Source organism: Myotis davidii, unplaced genomic scaffold (genome assembly GCF_000327345.1).
Source record: "Myotis davidii unplaced genomic scaffold, ASM32734v1 scaffold210, whole genome shotgun sequence".
Classification (NCBI taxonomy): Eukaryota; Metazoa; Chordata; class Mammalia; order Chiroptera; family Vespertilionidae; genus Myotis; species Myotis davidii.
The window spans coordinates 639,482-656,486 of NW_006282396.1; the positions used below are offsets into that span (position 1 = coordinate 639,482).

A 17,005-nucleotide genomic window follows, 5' to 3' on the forward strand; every position below is an offset into this window, starting at 1 on the left:
GTGTATATAAAAAGGCCGCAGAGATCTTTGTGATGAAGGAAGTGTTGTGTCTTGACTCTATCAAGGTCACATTACAGTTGTCATCTTGTACTATAGCTTTGCAAGATGTTACTATTAGGGTTAAATGGAACGTAGGATCTCTATATTAATTCTTATAAATGCATGTAACTCTGAAATTATCTCTCCCCCCTCCCCCCCTAAAAAAAGTCTAATTAAAAACAAGTGTGCATGATCTCCAGCGTCACTCTGAATCATAACCTTCATATTTAAGTTTAAAAAGCATTCATCTAGAATATTTAACCAGGATGTTAGGAGAAACTCAAACTTCATTTTCATGAGGAGCAGTTGAAGGAAAGAGAACATTTCATCTTGGAAAATCTTGGAGATTATGAAAGTTTTCTTTTCCCAGAATATGAAGGGATTAAACAGGAGGAGTTACACTTGGTTTGTGTGGCACCAGAAAACGGAGAGGCTGATTGTAGGGGAAAGGGCACACGCTTCAGCATTGATCAGGCCTTAACCCCAAGTGCCACTATTTCCTATTTTAAGACTGGGCAAGTCAGTTAACACTGACCCTCTGTTTTCTTGTCAGTAAAACAAGGCTTATGATTTCTATCTCAATCCATCCATCAGTGGCTAAGCAGAGAAACAGAAACTGCGCCAAGTACTAGCAAAAGAAGGAATGTAGTGCAGGGAACCGATTGCAGTGATAAAGATAGAAATCCATGTTGACGGTGACAGAGAAGCTGAGATTTGCAGATTGCTGCGATGATGGCAAAATCAAGAGTGTAAAGATCTTAAATTGGGATGGCTTTAAAAAGACGAATTCGTTGGAGTAAGGTGATACAGGATAGGACCCTGAGGTAATCCACAGATTAGCAACAACAAGCAGCAGGCAGTTGAAGGAACAAAGGGAGGGGGCAGTGTTACCCAGGAGCCAGGGGCACCAGGTAACATGGAGGACTCTAACAGCAGGAGCTGGAGCCATGGAGATGCAGTCACTAATGGAAGGAGATGCTCGATGAAGAGAAAGAGGGAGGATGTGCTCTACCTTCGTCCTTCCCTCTACCCCCACTTGCCACTGGTGCCTCCATTGGCCAAACCCAACAGGAAGCCAGAGCACCCCTGAGCCTGAGAGGGGCAGCCTCCAGGTCAGCTCCTGCTGTCCAGGGCAGAGCAGGGGTCAGAAGCAAACAGACCCAGGGCTGGCACAGTCACAGGGGGTTTGTGAGGATGCAGCATGTGTAAGATGCCTAGCACATAGTAGGTGCTCAATAAATAAATGGTAATTATAACTGATATGGGCCAGACTTTTATAATGGGCATTTTGAACCACATTTTCTCATTACTCTGTAGCTGAATACATAGGAGCTCAAGCAGGGATATTTGGCTCCTGCCACAAGCACTCTGCCAAGAATGCTTTTTTTTTTTTTTTCCAAATGAGCAGCGTATCTGAGAAACCTGAAAAGCAGCCCTGTCCTAAAGTTTCATTGTATAAACCAAACGTTGAGTTTTCACAGCTGCTGGCTGCAGTCTACCCAGAGGAATCATTTCAGTGAAATATTAATCTCTGAGAAAGCCACGCTAGGGTAAGACGGCACAGTAATTCAAGCAGCATGTGCAAAATGTATTTAGTGTTGGCCAGGACCGGTTTTAATTATGTGAAGTCTTCAGAATGAGAACCAAGTGTTGACGATGTTTGACTACATCACCAAAGCTCTGGGTGCTCCCAGCTCTCTCCCCAGTTTCGGTGTATTTCTGCAGTCCCCGAACCGTAAACACAAAGGAAGCTCCCATGGAGCTGGATGATGGCACTGTCAGAACCACAGAGCAACCAGCAGAAAGACAGCCAAGACAGGAAACGCCAGCACCAGCAGTCCAAAGGCCTCCAGTGCAGTGTGAAGGTCAGATGCCCAGTGGGGAAGACCCACCAAGGTAGGGACAGAAGGAGGGGTGAGGCTCCAAAGGAATTTCCAAAACCTGGGAGGCAGGATGCAAGCTGGTTTCATCAGCGTTCACAGGTGAGCGCAAGATGCAGTGTTTGCTGTGCGTCCGCAGAACACCTAACATCTCCTTGGAGTTTCTGATGAAGCGCTGGACTTGAAGTAGCACCTGGGAGTAAGGAGAAGGCCAGGGCCCATCCCTGAGGATGATATAGACACTGGAGATTGGTCCTTGAAGGTAAGAGTTGAGCTAACACTATGGGTCTTAAAACTGATCAATGATTAGAAGCCAGAAGGTGTCCCCTAGGTTGGTGGAACAGACTGAAAACCCAGGAAGTTACAGACTAGCTTTCAGCCTCTGGATTCTGTCCGTGGGTGTCAGGAGGCCTCTACAAAGGAGAACATCAGAAATGGACATGGGTTTGGAAAAGAGACAAGCAAAAGCTGGCCCTGTGAGGCAAAGCACATGGTTGGAGATGGGCAGGAGGGTTCTCATGATTAGCCTTAGAGCTTTGGGTTGGCCCACCAGCACCGATGCCCTGATACCTATGCCCAGAGGGTCAGGTCTCAAGGATTTACTGCTTCAAGTCAGATAAACTCAGGCAAGAAGATGGGTCTGGTTCTAGCTGGGAGGAGTAGGGGAGGCAGCCATACCACCCTGACCTGAAAGGGGAGTCCAGAACATTGAGGTTGGACAAGGGGAAGATGGAAGACTCTACCTGGATTTCCCAGAGAGCTTTCCAGCCCAAAGTGTCCTAAATTCATTGCCCCCACCAACCACTTTCTCTGTTCTCTACAATGTTCATAATATCCTGAGCTTCCCAATCACTCAGGCTCAAATTTGGGATCTTTCGCTATCTTGGCCTGAAAAATCTATCTCATGTCCATTCTAACTCTCCATCCCCACTACCACTCACCGAACTCAGGAATTCCTTCCCTTTCTTCTCCCCCTACCCCAATATCATATACTGGTGGAGGAGCATTCTGAAACAATGTTCTAATAATGCCACTATTCTGTTCTAAAATTGTCACCTGTGGAGTAAAATTCAAATGTGAGCCTGCAGATCAAGGCTCTTCATGGGTTCCTCCCAGCCCTTCCAACACAGCCTAATAGGCCAATGGAGTCATTCTCTTCTCCATACACTTCCCACCTGGTTCTACCTCTGGGTTTTGCTCTGCCAAATGTACTTCTCTACATGACTGCATTTCTGAATCCTACCCATCCTTCAAGATCCATGCCACGTCCCCTCCTGCAAGAACATTTTTCTGATCCTTCCCTGTGTATATAATTGCTCCCTCCTTTTGGACTCTCATAATCCTGTGTGCCAATCTTTTTCAGACAGTAAAAGTCCATGCTTTTTATCTACTTACATTAGGCTATAAACTATTTGGGAATAGGGGCCTTATATCAGAGTCTCCTTCATGGAGGAGGCAAAAGCAGACCCAAGAACACTGAGTTTGTCCAGCTTGTAAGAAATATAAAGAAGTTTTGGGGGAGCCCTGACCAGTTTGGCTCAGTGGATAGAGCATTGGCCTGTGGACTGAAGGGTCCCGGGTTCAATTCCAGTGAAGGGCATGTACCTTGGTTGCGGGCACAACCCCGGTAGGGAATGTGCAGGAGGCAGCTGATCAATGTATCTCTCTCATCGATGTTTCTAACTCTCTATCCCTCTCCCTTCCTCTCTGTAAAAAAATCAGTAAAATATATATTTTTTTAAAAATAATTTTTTTGGAAAAGCTTTGGAAAGGAAACTTGGAGTCATACTGAGATCCTGGAGTGATAATTAAAGCCATTTCAGAGTCATTATCTGAAGTATGAAAATAGATGAGGCAACCCTAACCAAGGCCAAGGCTGGACCCTGGAGAAGGAAGAACGTGTCATGGAGACTGGCAGGAAGTGGTCAGACAGGATCACAGCCTTCAGACCACACTGGGCATGAAAAGAATTTCAGCCCCATTGGTCAGCCCCACCATATGTGCTTGAATAATTATGACCAATCCTGTGTGGCTTTCTCTCTAGTGTTGCAAGTAGGGCAGGACATGTTGGCAGACTTGTGGGTCCTTATCCCAGGCCATTAAAAAGGCGATTCACTTGCCATTTTATTCCTAACCAGTATTTAAGCAAAGGCTTCATTCAGTCTACCACCAGGGAGACCTCCCAAGTCCAGCATATCTGAGGCATCTGCAAATGTGGACTCAGAAATAATGCCCAACCAGGACCGTGCAAAAGGGAACAAGGAGCATTCCGGGTTCTGATGCTTTTCTGTTTTGGCCTACTAGTCCCAAGCTGACTTCTAAGCGTATTACAATTATAAAAACCAAGCATAAGCACAGGGACCCTGATGAAGTCAGAGAGATGGATCAGAAGCCCTGACTATATGCCTGGCTGCCGCGGCTCAGTGGTTGAGCATCGACCTATGAACCAGAAAGTCATGGTCCGATTCCCAGTCAGAGCACATGCCTGGGTTGTGGGCTTGATCCAAAGTGGGCATACAGGAGGCAGCCAATCAATGATTCTCTCTCATCAGTGATGTTTCTATCTCTCTCTCCTTCTCCTTTCTTCTCTGAAATCAATAAAAATATTTTTTAAAAAAAACCCTTACTGTAGGAAGTCTGGAAGCCCAGGCAACCCCTCATGGAGCTGGAGAAAAGGGAAATCCTAGGTAGCAGGTACCAGTCTTCCTGCAGGAACTGTGTGGATCCTTGGGGAGGCGAGAAGCTTCCACCTGAGACTCCTGATGGCTCCTCACCAGGGGGAGCTAGTCCCACAGCCACACAGGCCTGGCTCTGCGCCAATTCAATTCAATGCAGACAGGGTGCTGAGCACGTGGGTGTGACAACCCTGAGCTGGGCAGACGCCGTTCTGATTCTAACAGGGAGTCCCATCAAAACCAGCTCAGCAGCTCCCCTGAAAGCACACTGGTCTTGCACCTCCCCCCAACACAGTGGGGTTCAACCTGCTTGTTTCTAGGGTTCTGCCAAGGCTTGATTTAAATACCATTTTAAAAATAATTTTTAAGACTTCAAACAGACACACTCAAGTGTGTGATATGCCAAATGTAAAACCATCACAGACCCCACAAACCACAGGTTAGCATAGTCATACCCACCTCCAAATGCAGGCTCTCTTGCCAACACCATGAATATGTCTGAACACAGGTAGATAGGACATGAGTGAGGAAAGCTGTAGTTCCAAACATGTCTTTTAACAGTTCGCACCCATACAAGTCTCCTCCTGCTGTGAAACTGTCCAATCAAGCGCGTCCACCCCCCGGGCTCACCTGTGCCACACTCAACTAAATGCAGGCAAGGCTCGGGGTCCCCAGGCTCATGTAAAGATTAATGATACACTGGACAGTGAAAAGTGACATGTGACCCAATGGTAAGTATAGTTGGCAGCTTTCATGCTTGTTCAATCCTTGGAGTGCTTGGCGGGCTTTTAAAAATCCAAACGAGCCGAGGCCGGTTTGGCTCAGTGGATAGAGCGTTGGCTTGCGGACTGAGGGGTCCCAGGTTCGATTCCGGTCGGGGGCATGTACCTGGGTTGCGCGGGCACATCCCCGGTGGGAGATGTGCAGGAGGCAGCTGATCGATGTTTCTCTCTCATTGATGTTTCTGGCTCTCTATCTCTCTCCCTTCCTCTCTGTGGAAAATCAATAAAATATATTTTTTTAAAAAAATCCAAACGAGACCAACTCAGAAATGCAGGGCCATGCCGTGACCATCCCTCCTCACCCCATAAAGTGTCCTGATGAGTTTCGACTCAACATGTCAACTTTTTTTTTTACTGTGTTAAAGATTTTAAGTGATTACTACAGAGAAGCAGGCACGGAAGCTTCTGAAAATAATGTAAAGAACATAATTCCCAACTCGTAATGGCAAGTATATTTTGGGGGAGTATTCTCTGTCCAACAAAGGTATAACTTGGATGAAGAACCTGTTCATCTATTCATTTCATTTAGATGCTTTATAATTAAGAGATGCAAACAGTCACATAGCATTAGTGAGTCAATTTTAAAACCAAATTTTGCTATATTCCTTTCAAGTTTCTGGGTCACTTTAGTCAGAATAACCTGACCCTGCAAGGTCTCTTATTTAAAAGCGTCACCACTTCCAGTGTCCAGCTGTCACAATTCTCTCCAGGCCGTCCAGCCCGCATACAAAATACAGGGACTCATTAAGAGTGAGGAGGCTATGAGGCTGCAACTGTCATCCCAAACCCTCAACTTCAAATTTTCTAGCTCATCATAACGATCTCATTGTTTTCACTCATTAACTGTATGTTACCAATTAGAATGATCAAATAAAATGATGATGTATACAAAAATATTTGTTTCTTCTGCTTTCCTCATTGATATTCCATATAAGATTTCATTTGAAGAGTTTTAAGACTAAAGAATTGAAAATCAGCTCTAGCCAGTTTTGCTCAGTTGGTAAGAGTGTTGGCCTGCGGACTGAAGGATCCCACGTTTGATTCTAGTCAAAGGTGCCCGGGTTGCGGGCTCCCCAGTAGGGGGTGGGCAGGAGGCAAGCAGATCAATGATTCTTCTCATCATTGATGTTTCTATCTCTCCCTCTCCCATCCTCTCTGAAATCAATAAAAAAAGTTTTAAAAAATTGAAAATCACTGTGTTTTTCAATACACAAGAGAAACCCAATATATTAAGCAAGAAAGGATAAAAGAAAGAGATCTTTTGGTTAGAAAGGAAGAAACCAGGTGTGAATTAGTGTGCTTCACACACAATCCCAGATGCAAACCTGGGGGCCAAAAAAAAAAGAATCTTGTTGAATTAATTAGTGAAACAGAACTAGTGTGTTTCTTGCTTTTTGGAGCTGGGGTGGGGACTTTTGGAAATGGAGAAACGGGGAAGGCCATAGAGGAAGTTCTGCTTGTCCTATGAGAACCACTTCCCCACAAGTAAGTCCGCAGGCCTTTCTCTGTGTGAAGCAGGGCAGACCAAAGAGATGATGGCCAGTGGGAAACCGCATGTGGCCGCAGACCACTAGAGCCAGCATAGCTGAGGTGTCAGCGAAACAGAAAGAATGTCCTGAGCAGTGAGGCCTCTAGATTTGTGGCAGAGAAAAAAGTGGCAACCAGACACATGATTTTGAGGGGAGGACGCCAAGGGCAAAGTACAGCCTGGAGGGCAGAGCAAAGCACAGGCGAGGAATCACTCATTTCCTCTTTTATTGATGAAGCACCATCAATACAGGCGTGATGCTAGGAACTGGAGTTATCAAGATAAACAGGCCCTGGTTCAGTGTCTCTTTAGGGGAAGGGAGCACAGGGGAACTAAGAGAGGATGTGGTGTGGGGCATTGTTGGAAGAGGCAGCCCCAGGGATGAGTCTCTAAGAAGAAATAGGAGTTCATTAAGTAGGTAATAGCTGAGGATAGTGAGGGGGAACGCATTCCAATAGAGAGAGCATTCGTGTAGACAAGATTGGAGATGGAAAACTGTATAGTTGGGAATGAGCGAGTGGATCAAAATTGGGTATGGCATAAAGTGAAGGGGGAGGAATGGCAAGAGATGAAGCTGCTGAAGGGGCCTTGTGTGCTCTGCTAGCTTGAACTCTTCTGTCAGCACTGGGGAGCCAAGGGAGATGCTACGCTGGGAACAGCCCAGGAGAAATCTTTTGTTTTCAATTGTGTCACACTATTGCTTGTGTGGGCTCCCTCTAGAACTCCCTGAGAGTATGAACTGTCTTTTTCACCTTTATATCTTCAGAGCTTAGTGTATGCTTGGAATGCAATAAGAACTCAACACTTATTGTTATGTGAACTAGTAAGTGAATGAGCAAAGTGAAAAGAGGATAAAGGAGAGGCTGGGGGCACAAATGCTGGCCAGTGCCAAGGCAGCAGTGAGGACAGGAAACCATCTGAAATATGATCAATTATGAGTAAATAGAGACAGAACCCCCAGCTCCCAAGCATCATGTGGAGGAGGTGGGCAGAGAATGACCACAGATGGAAATACTTTGAAGTAGGATCCGGACTGAGTCCACTTAGTCACCCCAGTTGAGGAAGCAGTCTGAATTCTTCATGGGAAAGGACTGTGCTATAGGTTGAACTATGTCCCTCAGAGAAGATATGCTGAAGTCCTAATCCCCGTATCTCAGAATGAGGCCTTATTTGGAAATAGGGTCTTTTCTGTTTAACTCAGTGAAGATGAAGTCATTAGAGTGGGCCCTCATCCAGTATGACTGGGGTCCTTATTAAAAGGGGACATTCAGCTCTAGCCGGTTTAGCTCAGTGGATAGTGTCGGCCTGCAGACTGAAGGGTCCCAGGTTCGATTCTGGTCAAGGGCATGTACCTTGGTTGCAGGCACATCCCCAGTGGGAGGTGTGCAGGGGGCAGCTGATTGATGTTTCTCTCTCATCGATGTTTCTAGCTCTCTATCCCTCTCCCTTCCTCTTGGTAAAAAATCAATAATATATATATTTTTTAAAGGGGGACATTCGGACACAGACACACACAGAGGGAAGATGATGCTAAGAGCCACCTGGGAAGACAAAAATGCCAAAGGCTACCAGAAGCCAGAGGAGAAATGGGACAGGTCCTTCCCCAGTGTCTTCAGAGGGAGCATGGCCCCACTGATACCTCTTCTGGCCTCCAGGACTGTGAGACAATACATTTCCGTTATTCTAAGCCACTAGTGCTTTGCTACGGCGGCCTAGGAAATTACTACAGACTGGTAGTCAAAACAGACCAACAACTATGGCAGGCACTGACATTCATCTCCCCAACAGGCATCCCCCTCCTCGGTGCTGGGTGAGCTCCACTTCTGTTGTGTGTCCATCCTCCCTGGCCCAAGGCATGAGTCACGCAATTGATTCACATCACTCATGGGGTCTCCTTGCCATTGGTTTACCATGGGACCCAATCCTGGCCAATGGGTCTCACTGGAAGGACCTCTATCCATGATATAATTCAGTTGTTCTCGAATATTTCTGTGTCTCTAAAGTCCTGTTTTAACCGTTCAGCACAGAGGCCGTCTCTATTTGAACCTGGACAGACACTAACCTAATGATCGGTGGGGTTACTAGACAACCTGATGGACATGGTAACTGAACTGACTTCCTTGATACTTGTTAGATTTGTCCTTTCAGATGCTAAACCTGACCTCCAGGGTTTAAGCTTACAAATGTTCCCGTTTCTGATATTATTACCTCAATTGGACAAATATCTCCTGTGCTTCTGTAATACTCAGTGAATAAGACAATGTTCTAATCTAGGCACTTAAGTTCAGGTATTCTCTAATCCATAACCTAATATCACACTATCTTCTCCAGATTGTAACATGAACAAAATTGTCAGGTTAGAAGTATAAGTCCAGGTATGTCCTTCATCAAACACAGAATAATTCACACCTCACAGTTTTTGTATCTAAAACAGAGGTTCAGTTCTTGTTTCTTTTTGTGTGTGTGTGTGTGTGTTTATTGTTGTTAATCCTCACCTAAGGATATTTTTCCCATTCATTTTTAGAGTCGGGGCAGGGGCGGGGGGGGGAGTGAGAAACATTGATTGATGTGAGAGAGACACATTGATTAGTTGTCTCCCGCACACAACCCGACCTGGGGGCTGGGGATCAAGCCTGAAACTGAAGTATGTGTCTTTGACCAGAAATCGAACCTGAGACTCTTCAGTCTGCAGACTGACATTCTAACCACTGAACACACCAGCCAGGGTTCAGCTTCAGTTCTTCCTGTGCCAGAGACCTATTAAGAACCCTAAATGGCTAGATGGGTCTGAACAGGAACAGAGAAGGGAGAGGAGGGAGCTGAACAGGCAAAGAGGGGAGAAGACCACATTTTAGGAATGTGGACACTAGACGGGGGTTCAGTCTCAGTTCCATCATTTTCCAGCTATGTGACTTTGGGCAAATGACTTACCACTTAAATACAACTTAATAGCATTAAGAATTCTGCTTGACAATGAGGTCATCCACGTGATGCACCAGCAGATAAACTCCTGGGATGTGCACATGGTTCTGAGTCACACATCCAGAACGGCCACAACTTTTTTCTTCACTGGAGGAATCAGTCCACTAAGCATTAAAGAAACAACTAGACATGTTCCCTTCAAATTGGTCACGTAGTCCTGTCATTTTAAAAAATATATATTTTTATTGATTTTAGAGAAAGGAAAGGAGAGGGAGAAGGAGAGGGAGAGAGAGAGAGAGAAACATCGATACAACCAGTTGCCTCCTGTATCCCCCAAACCCACAATCTGAGCATGTGCCCTGACTAGGAATCGAACCCGCGACCTTTTGGTGTAAAGGCTATTGCTCAACCAACTGCGCCACACCAGCCAGGGCAGTCCTGTCGTTTTAATGTTGAAGCATGCCACAGGTCATTTCTCCCATGGTCTCTCCCTTAGTTCCCCTGAATGAAAGCGGCATCTCCTAACTGGCCCCCCATCTCCATTCTCTCTCCACCCTGCATCCAACCTCCACTGAGCCACCAGAATTATCGTTCCTGAGCAGGGCCTGGTAAACTACAGCTCACAGCTACGTCCAGCCCATGGCCTGTTCTTTGTACATACAGTTTTATTGGAACAGAGCCATGCTCGCTCATTTACATACTGTCCTTGGCTGCTTTCGCCCTGCAGTGGTAGAACTGAGTAGTTGCGACACATCCAGCAACGCTTAAAATGTTTGCCATCTGGTCCTTGACAGAAAAAGTCTGCTGGACCCTTGGTAATGTGTTCCAGAACACTCCCCTTGCTAGCTCATCCCTCCCTCCAGTGACTTGCCTCTAAGAGGAAGTCTAAGCCGTGTTCATGGGCCCTCACCTAGCTTTCCAGGCTCATTTCTCCTCACTCCCCTTGTGCAGCCTAAACTCCATCCTCGCTGAATGTGAGTCCTCCAAACACACCAGGTTCCCTTCACCTTGGACACTGCCACCCCTTCCCACACAGAAGACTTCTACCTATTCTTCAAGATTCTTCTTAAGTATCCCTTCCTTTATGAAGCCTTCCCAAATTGCCCCCTCAGTCCTATCCAAGGGTCAGGCACTAACTTATTAGAAGGTGATATCCCACCAATAAATGGCAGGTCATATACTATCACTATGAGTCTACATATCTGTCTTCCTCACTAGACACCTCACTCTAACTGTTCTCTCCCGTTCCCTCCCCTGTTCTTTTCCAGCATAGTCCCTACCATAGTAATCATGCACTTCTTTGTGTATTTATTTCTTTAATCTCTTTCACAACTGTGAACTCCAGGAAGGCAGGAACTAAGACCGTTGGATTCATCACCACATTACCATCACCTGTCTGGAGCCAGCCACATAGTAGTTGCTCTATTTGTTCAATGAACAAATGGATGAATGAAAAAAAATTTATGAATGAATCAAATACAAATGAAAGAAGCTAAGGTATCAAAGCTGTTATTTTCTGAGCATGCCCCATTCTGCCTCTGAGACCCTCTTGCAGCTCCATGGTCCAGAAGGTCGGCTGGGGATAAGCATCACAAATAACTTTGAAGCATGTATACAGCCTTAATCACTCACTCTTGAAATCGGTGTGGAATGTTTACATAGTCCTTTCCCAGGAGAACAAATTCAGACCCATGGGACTGGAATAAAGCCCCATGTATGATGATATCACTGAGTCTATCTTTGCACTGAACCATCTAATATCCTGGCCGCACCCTCTGGGCAAAGGACATCCTCCATTCCTTACTGACTGAAAAAGGTGGGCAAGATTCCTGCAGCCTCATCCCTCTGTCCCTAAGGAGAGTGTCCTGTCTGTCCACCACACCCACACCCAGCCAAAGGCATTGTGCTCCATGCTCACATCCAGGTGGGAGACCTTGGCAAGATGGGGTGGGGAGAGGGTCAAGCAAGAATGATCCTCCCCTGCCTCGCACAGTGTCTAGTACCCAGGGAAACTTCACGCTTGAAATGTGACCCTTGAGAGATGTATTATTCACTGGTTTTGATACCCAAAGCTCAAGATCAAGCAAATAATTCAGCTAAGTTGCTACTTCATATGAATATATATATATGGTGTCCCAAAAATGTATGCACACAATGTCTGTAAAATATATATACATATACATATATATATATCCCAAGGCCATTTCCTGTGTGGCCTTTCTGATCTAGACAGTGTCTTTGGTAGAGGCACATCCATAAAGGCCCTCTGTGGAGGTGTGTGCACTTAATGAGAAGTTCCCAAGAGCAAAGATGCTTTTCAACCAAGGCAACTTCATGAAGTTGGCAGCCAAACCCTAATTCCAGCCCTGAGCCTCAGAGATGTCAGCACCATGAACTAAGGCAAACCTGAGTTACTTGTTTAAGTCAGCATTAACTCCCCATGGTCCCTACCTGTGGTCTGAACAACAAAGAATCTTATGTGTTAAAACACAGAGACTGTCTTTGGCTCTTGATAAATACATCTTCTCAGAGCCTGTTGAACCTGTGTCCTTTAAGCCTGGTAACAAAGCATTCATAAGGAAATGTCAGTATTTTCCACTACTGAGAACTTAAATGGCAGCAGCCAAATCATTGAGGGTTATTCCAAGCATAGGGTTGTCATCCAGCAAACCTCCTTATAATGTGTCTCCCATTTCCTATAAGATCTAAGCAACTGTCTCCTTCTATAGACTTACCTTCTATCCAATCACCTTTCCTTCTGCTCAGAGGATCAGATGTCTCATGTCTGGTTCAAAGCCAGTGTCCCCTCCCGCTACCCACCGCAAATCCACTCCTCCCCTCCCCCCACTGTGCTGGGTCCCTTTCTTTCCTCTCAAGGCTTTGTGTCACCCATGACCATACCACCCTAAGGTCCACAGAGCAGAAACCAATTCCCTGTGCATGACTGAAAGACAATTCAGAGGAGATGTTGATATGGTCTGGATTTAACATGTAATGATCCACAGTGGGGTATCAGGGAAGAAATCTTCTCTATTCCACCGAATAAACTGACAATCCAAAACACCTATCAGGGACTTGTTAGTGATTTCTAACCATCTCTATGCAAGCTGTCCAGAACATGGGGAGAAACATTTCAGATCTGTGTGAAAGAAGAAAATCAACATACAGATACTTCTCCCAGTGTGCAAGGTGCGTTTGTGTCCACTTTGTGGGGCCTCCTCTGGCTCTGCCCCTCCCCATTTATAACTGGCAGGCCTTTTTTCCAGCTCTAACATATTCCCTCTACCTAACACCCCAGTGATCATCTTCTCTCCCTGATACTTTCAGAGCCAAACTTCTGGAAAGAACGGCCTATGCTTGGCGTCTCCACTTCCTCTCCCTACATTCGCTCCTCAACCCACCTTGTCTCCAAACTCACTAAGTCACCAACAGCTCCCTAATTCCCAAATCCAACGATATTTTATTTCTTTCCTAGGTGATTTCCACATCCCTTGAGGTTATTGATTCCCACATTCCGGCCTCCCATCTCCTCCTACCTCTCTGCCCAGCCCCTCCCCACTGCCTCCACAGGTCCTCTCCTCACCAACCCCGGAGGTCAGTGTTGTGACCAAACCCCCCACTCCCAGAGGCAATCTGGCACAGACATTGATAGCACAGGCCCCGGATCCTGACTGCCTGGGCTAAAGTCCCAGGTCCACCACTTACATCTATATGACCTTAGGCAGTTATTTACTATCCCTGTGCCTCAGTTTGTTCCTTTAAAAATAGGTATAAATATAGTCTTTCCTGGCAATGGTTATTGAGAGAATTAACGCACATAAAGTACTAACACAGCACACACTCAATTAGCATGAGCCATTATAATTCCTCTCCCCGTGCTCTCCACGCTCCTTGAGCAACTGAGTCACATTATGACTTCATTCCTCTTGCTAGAAGTTTGCATATGAATCTGCTTTAAGACCTCTCTCCTGAACGTCAAACCTACAGAACCATGTGCCCACTAGATGTGCCCCCCAGGCCATCCCTGCGGTACTTTAAATTCAGTGAGTTAGAAACTGAGCTAGGCATCTTTTCCTGCAAATGCTGCTCCTTCCTCCTCCTCCTCCTCCCCCGTTACCTCTCATAATGAATAGCCATACGATCCTGCTTCTTGGTTGCCCAGGCCAACATGCCCAAGTCATCGCAGACTCCTGCCCCACCCTTCCTCCCCCGCTAGATCAGTCACCAAATCCTGTGGACTTTGTTGCCAAAGTATTTCTTGAGTCTGTTCCCAATTCTCCACCCCTATTATCAGTGTCTTAGATAGAAGCTCATTATTTCTCACCTGGATGATAATAAGTAACCATAATATTAAAATAATATTGGCCACTATTATCACATGCCAATTATGGGTTGATCAGTGTAATAGACAGTTCACATACTTCATTGTACACAATCCTGACCACTGTCCATACCATCCATGCGGGAGGAATTAGAGTACCTGTTTTCAGATGAGAACACAGAGGCTCCGAGACATTTAATTAACAGCCTAAGCTACACAAAGACGTTGTGGGGTTGGGATGTAGGCTGAGGTCTGGCTGACTTCACCTCAGCTTTCCCCACTCTATAAGCCGCACTGGTGTCCTAACTTGTCTTCCTGCCACCAGTCTTATTCCTCTTCAATATCAACTCTATGGCCAGAGAGGTCTATTTTCACAATGAAACTCTGACCCTGTCTCTCTTCTGTGTGAAATCCTGCAGTAGCTCCCCAGTGCCTGCAGAATAAAACAAATCCTTCAGCAAGGCTGTTCCTGATGTGGTCACTTTGTCTATTGACAGATCTACTCCCTGCTCTCCAACCATGCCTCCCTCCCGTCCTTCTTTGGAGCACACCGAGCCATGCTGTCCTCCTCACCCGTCCCTCTGAGCGGGATGCCCTTCTCTCATCAGACCGGATGCCTCCAGTTCAGCCTCCTAGATGCACGTCTTCTTGGAACCACCTGCTGTCCAAACTGAGTTCATCTAGGCACCACTCACCTGGAAGCCCAGGACACTCTGTGATGGCCTGCAGCACAGCATTTGAGAGTGGTGCAACATGCTCTGATCAAGCACCTACTATGTGCCAGAGTTCCCATTAGACTCCAGTGATTTGGGAATCAACAAGACATGTGTCATGCTCTCCGAGAACTCACTTTCACGAGAGAGATGGACAGTACAGGGCTGCGCTACTTCCTCTGATTCCCATCTCCACGCTGGACCACTAAGGAAGAGCATCTGTCCATCCTTGTGTCCCCAGGGCCTAGAACTGTGCTGGGCACACAACACTGACGGCCTGAGCTGAGCAGACACGCAAGGCTACCAAACTATCTGTAAGCACACAAGCCCACCCCCAGGAACACTCCACTTTCACGTGTGTCTTCTCCAGACTCTGAGCATCCAAATCGGTGTCTGCATTTTCACGAGGTCCTCCCAGTGCACCCTGCTGCTCTGATATGCAGCAGGCTCTGACGTTGGAGAACCGCCAGGCCGGCCTTCCCTGCCCCTGTAACTGACCTGCTGCGAGAAGAAGGCACCAAGTCCCCACAGCGGGAAAGTGGCGGTGCTGACCCCCCACGGGCTCACTGTCCATCTCGCTGCAGCAAAGGGAGCTGCTGTCAGGGCTGCTCAGCCACGTGGCACAGAGCACAGGAGCTTCAGGAAGCAAACGCACATGTCTTCCAGGGCGAGCCTTCCCCCTCCCCTCCCACGGGCAGCGGGGGCCTGTCTTGTCCTAACAAGATGAGCGAGTGAAAGGACAAGCCAGCAGTGTCTGTGTGCGTGCCCAGGGCAAGACGGCCTCAGGCAGCCCTTTTGATCGGGGTCCCTGTGCAGAAACAAGATCCCCTGAAAGCTGTTCCCTGCCGTCTGAGTGACACAGGCAGGAGGGCACAGGGCAAAGTGGAGAGGCTTAAATTACAGCAGGTGTTCGGTAAAAGCCTTCTTTTCCTCCCAAGTTTATGGGGACTTCTCTGCTGAGCGGCATTTCCGCCTCCTCTCATGGGGAGTGGGTTGGGGGGGCAAAGTGCAAGCAGTCTAGGTGATCAAAGAAGGGGTGGGAGGAGGAAAGGAGAGGTGCTGAACCCCAAAGCAGAGAGCTTCCAACTGCCCCCGGGCGGGCCTCAGACATCAAGCAGGGGCGAGGGGAAGGGAGAACCTGGGAGGAAATAGCTGTTTCCTCCCTGGCCACAGCAGCCCACACACCTGGACTTTCCTTTCTGAATGCTAGATTTTCTAAAAGCATCTTTGATGATAATATGACCATCCTGAGACTAGCAGTGGTTCTCAACCTGTGGGTCGCGAACAATGAAAATACATCCTGCATATCAGATATTTACATTACGGTTCATAACAGTAGCAAAATTACAGTTATGAAGTAGCAACGAAAATAATTTTATGGTTGGGGGTCACCACAACATGAGGAACTGTATTAAAGGGTTGCGGCATTAGGAAGGTTGAGAACCGTTGGTGAAGGGCCGGGAGTCCAGTGGCCTGAATATGATCCCAGGTCCACCTCTGGGCTATGGGTGGGACCCTTTCTCCTCCTCTGATACCGACCTCAGAGGGTGGCTGTGGGGATCGCCACAAAACAGGCACATAAAGTCCTCAGCATGGGGCCTGGCACCTACCCCAGGTGTCACTACTATAAGCCAACACTAGGAACCACCCATGGGACCACATTCCCTGGAGGGAGGCTGCTCAGAAGAGACCACCCTTCCCTCTGCGTCTGTTCCTGACTCCGGGCTGGACTGGGTCTTCCTCTGACCTGGCCCTGGTCTACTGTGCTGAGTTGGTCTGTTTTCTTGTCTGTCTCCCCATTCAGGCCACGAGCACCTTGAGTCAGAATGTGACTTTCATGCTAGAACATTCATTCGCTCATTTGTCTGTCACTCACTATGTACTAGCAGGTCACTAAGTGGTAAGTAAATGAATGAAGTCTGGGGCCAACCTATAGAAACACCTATATAGAGCATCCAACCAACAAGCATATGTAGTCCTAGCCGGTTTGGCTCAGTGATTAGAGTGTCAGGCTGCGGACCAAAGGGTCCGGGGTTCGATTCCGGTCAAGGGTGTGTATCTTGGTTGCAGGCTCCTCCCTGGCCCGGGGCCCTGGTCAGGGGTCATGCAGAAGGCAACTGATTAATGTGTTTCTCTCTTCCTCTT

The 17,005-nt window shown here is 47.0% G+C and overlaps 1 protein-coding gene across 1 annotated transcript in view; it reads right to left on the minus strand.

Annotated features, from left to right (window-relative positions):
- The window catches only part of EVA1A (eva-1 homolog A (C. elegans)), a 63,061-nt gene that overhangs the window by 30,788 nt on the left and 15,268 nt on the right, over positions 1-17,005 (minus strand). The window lies entirely within an intron of this gene.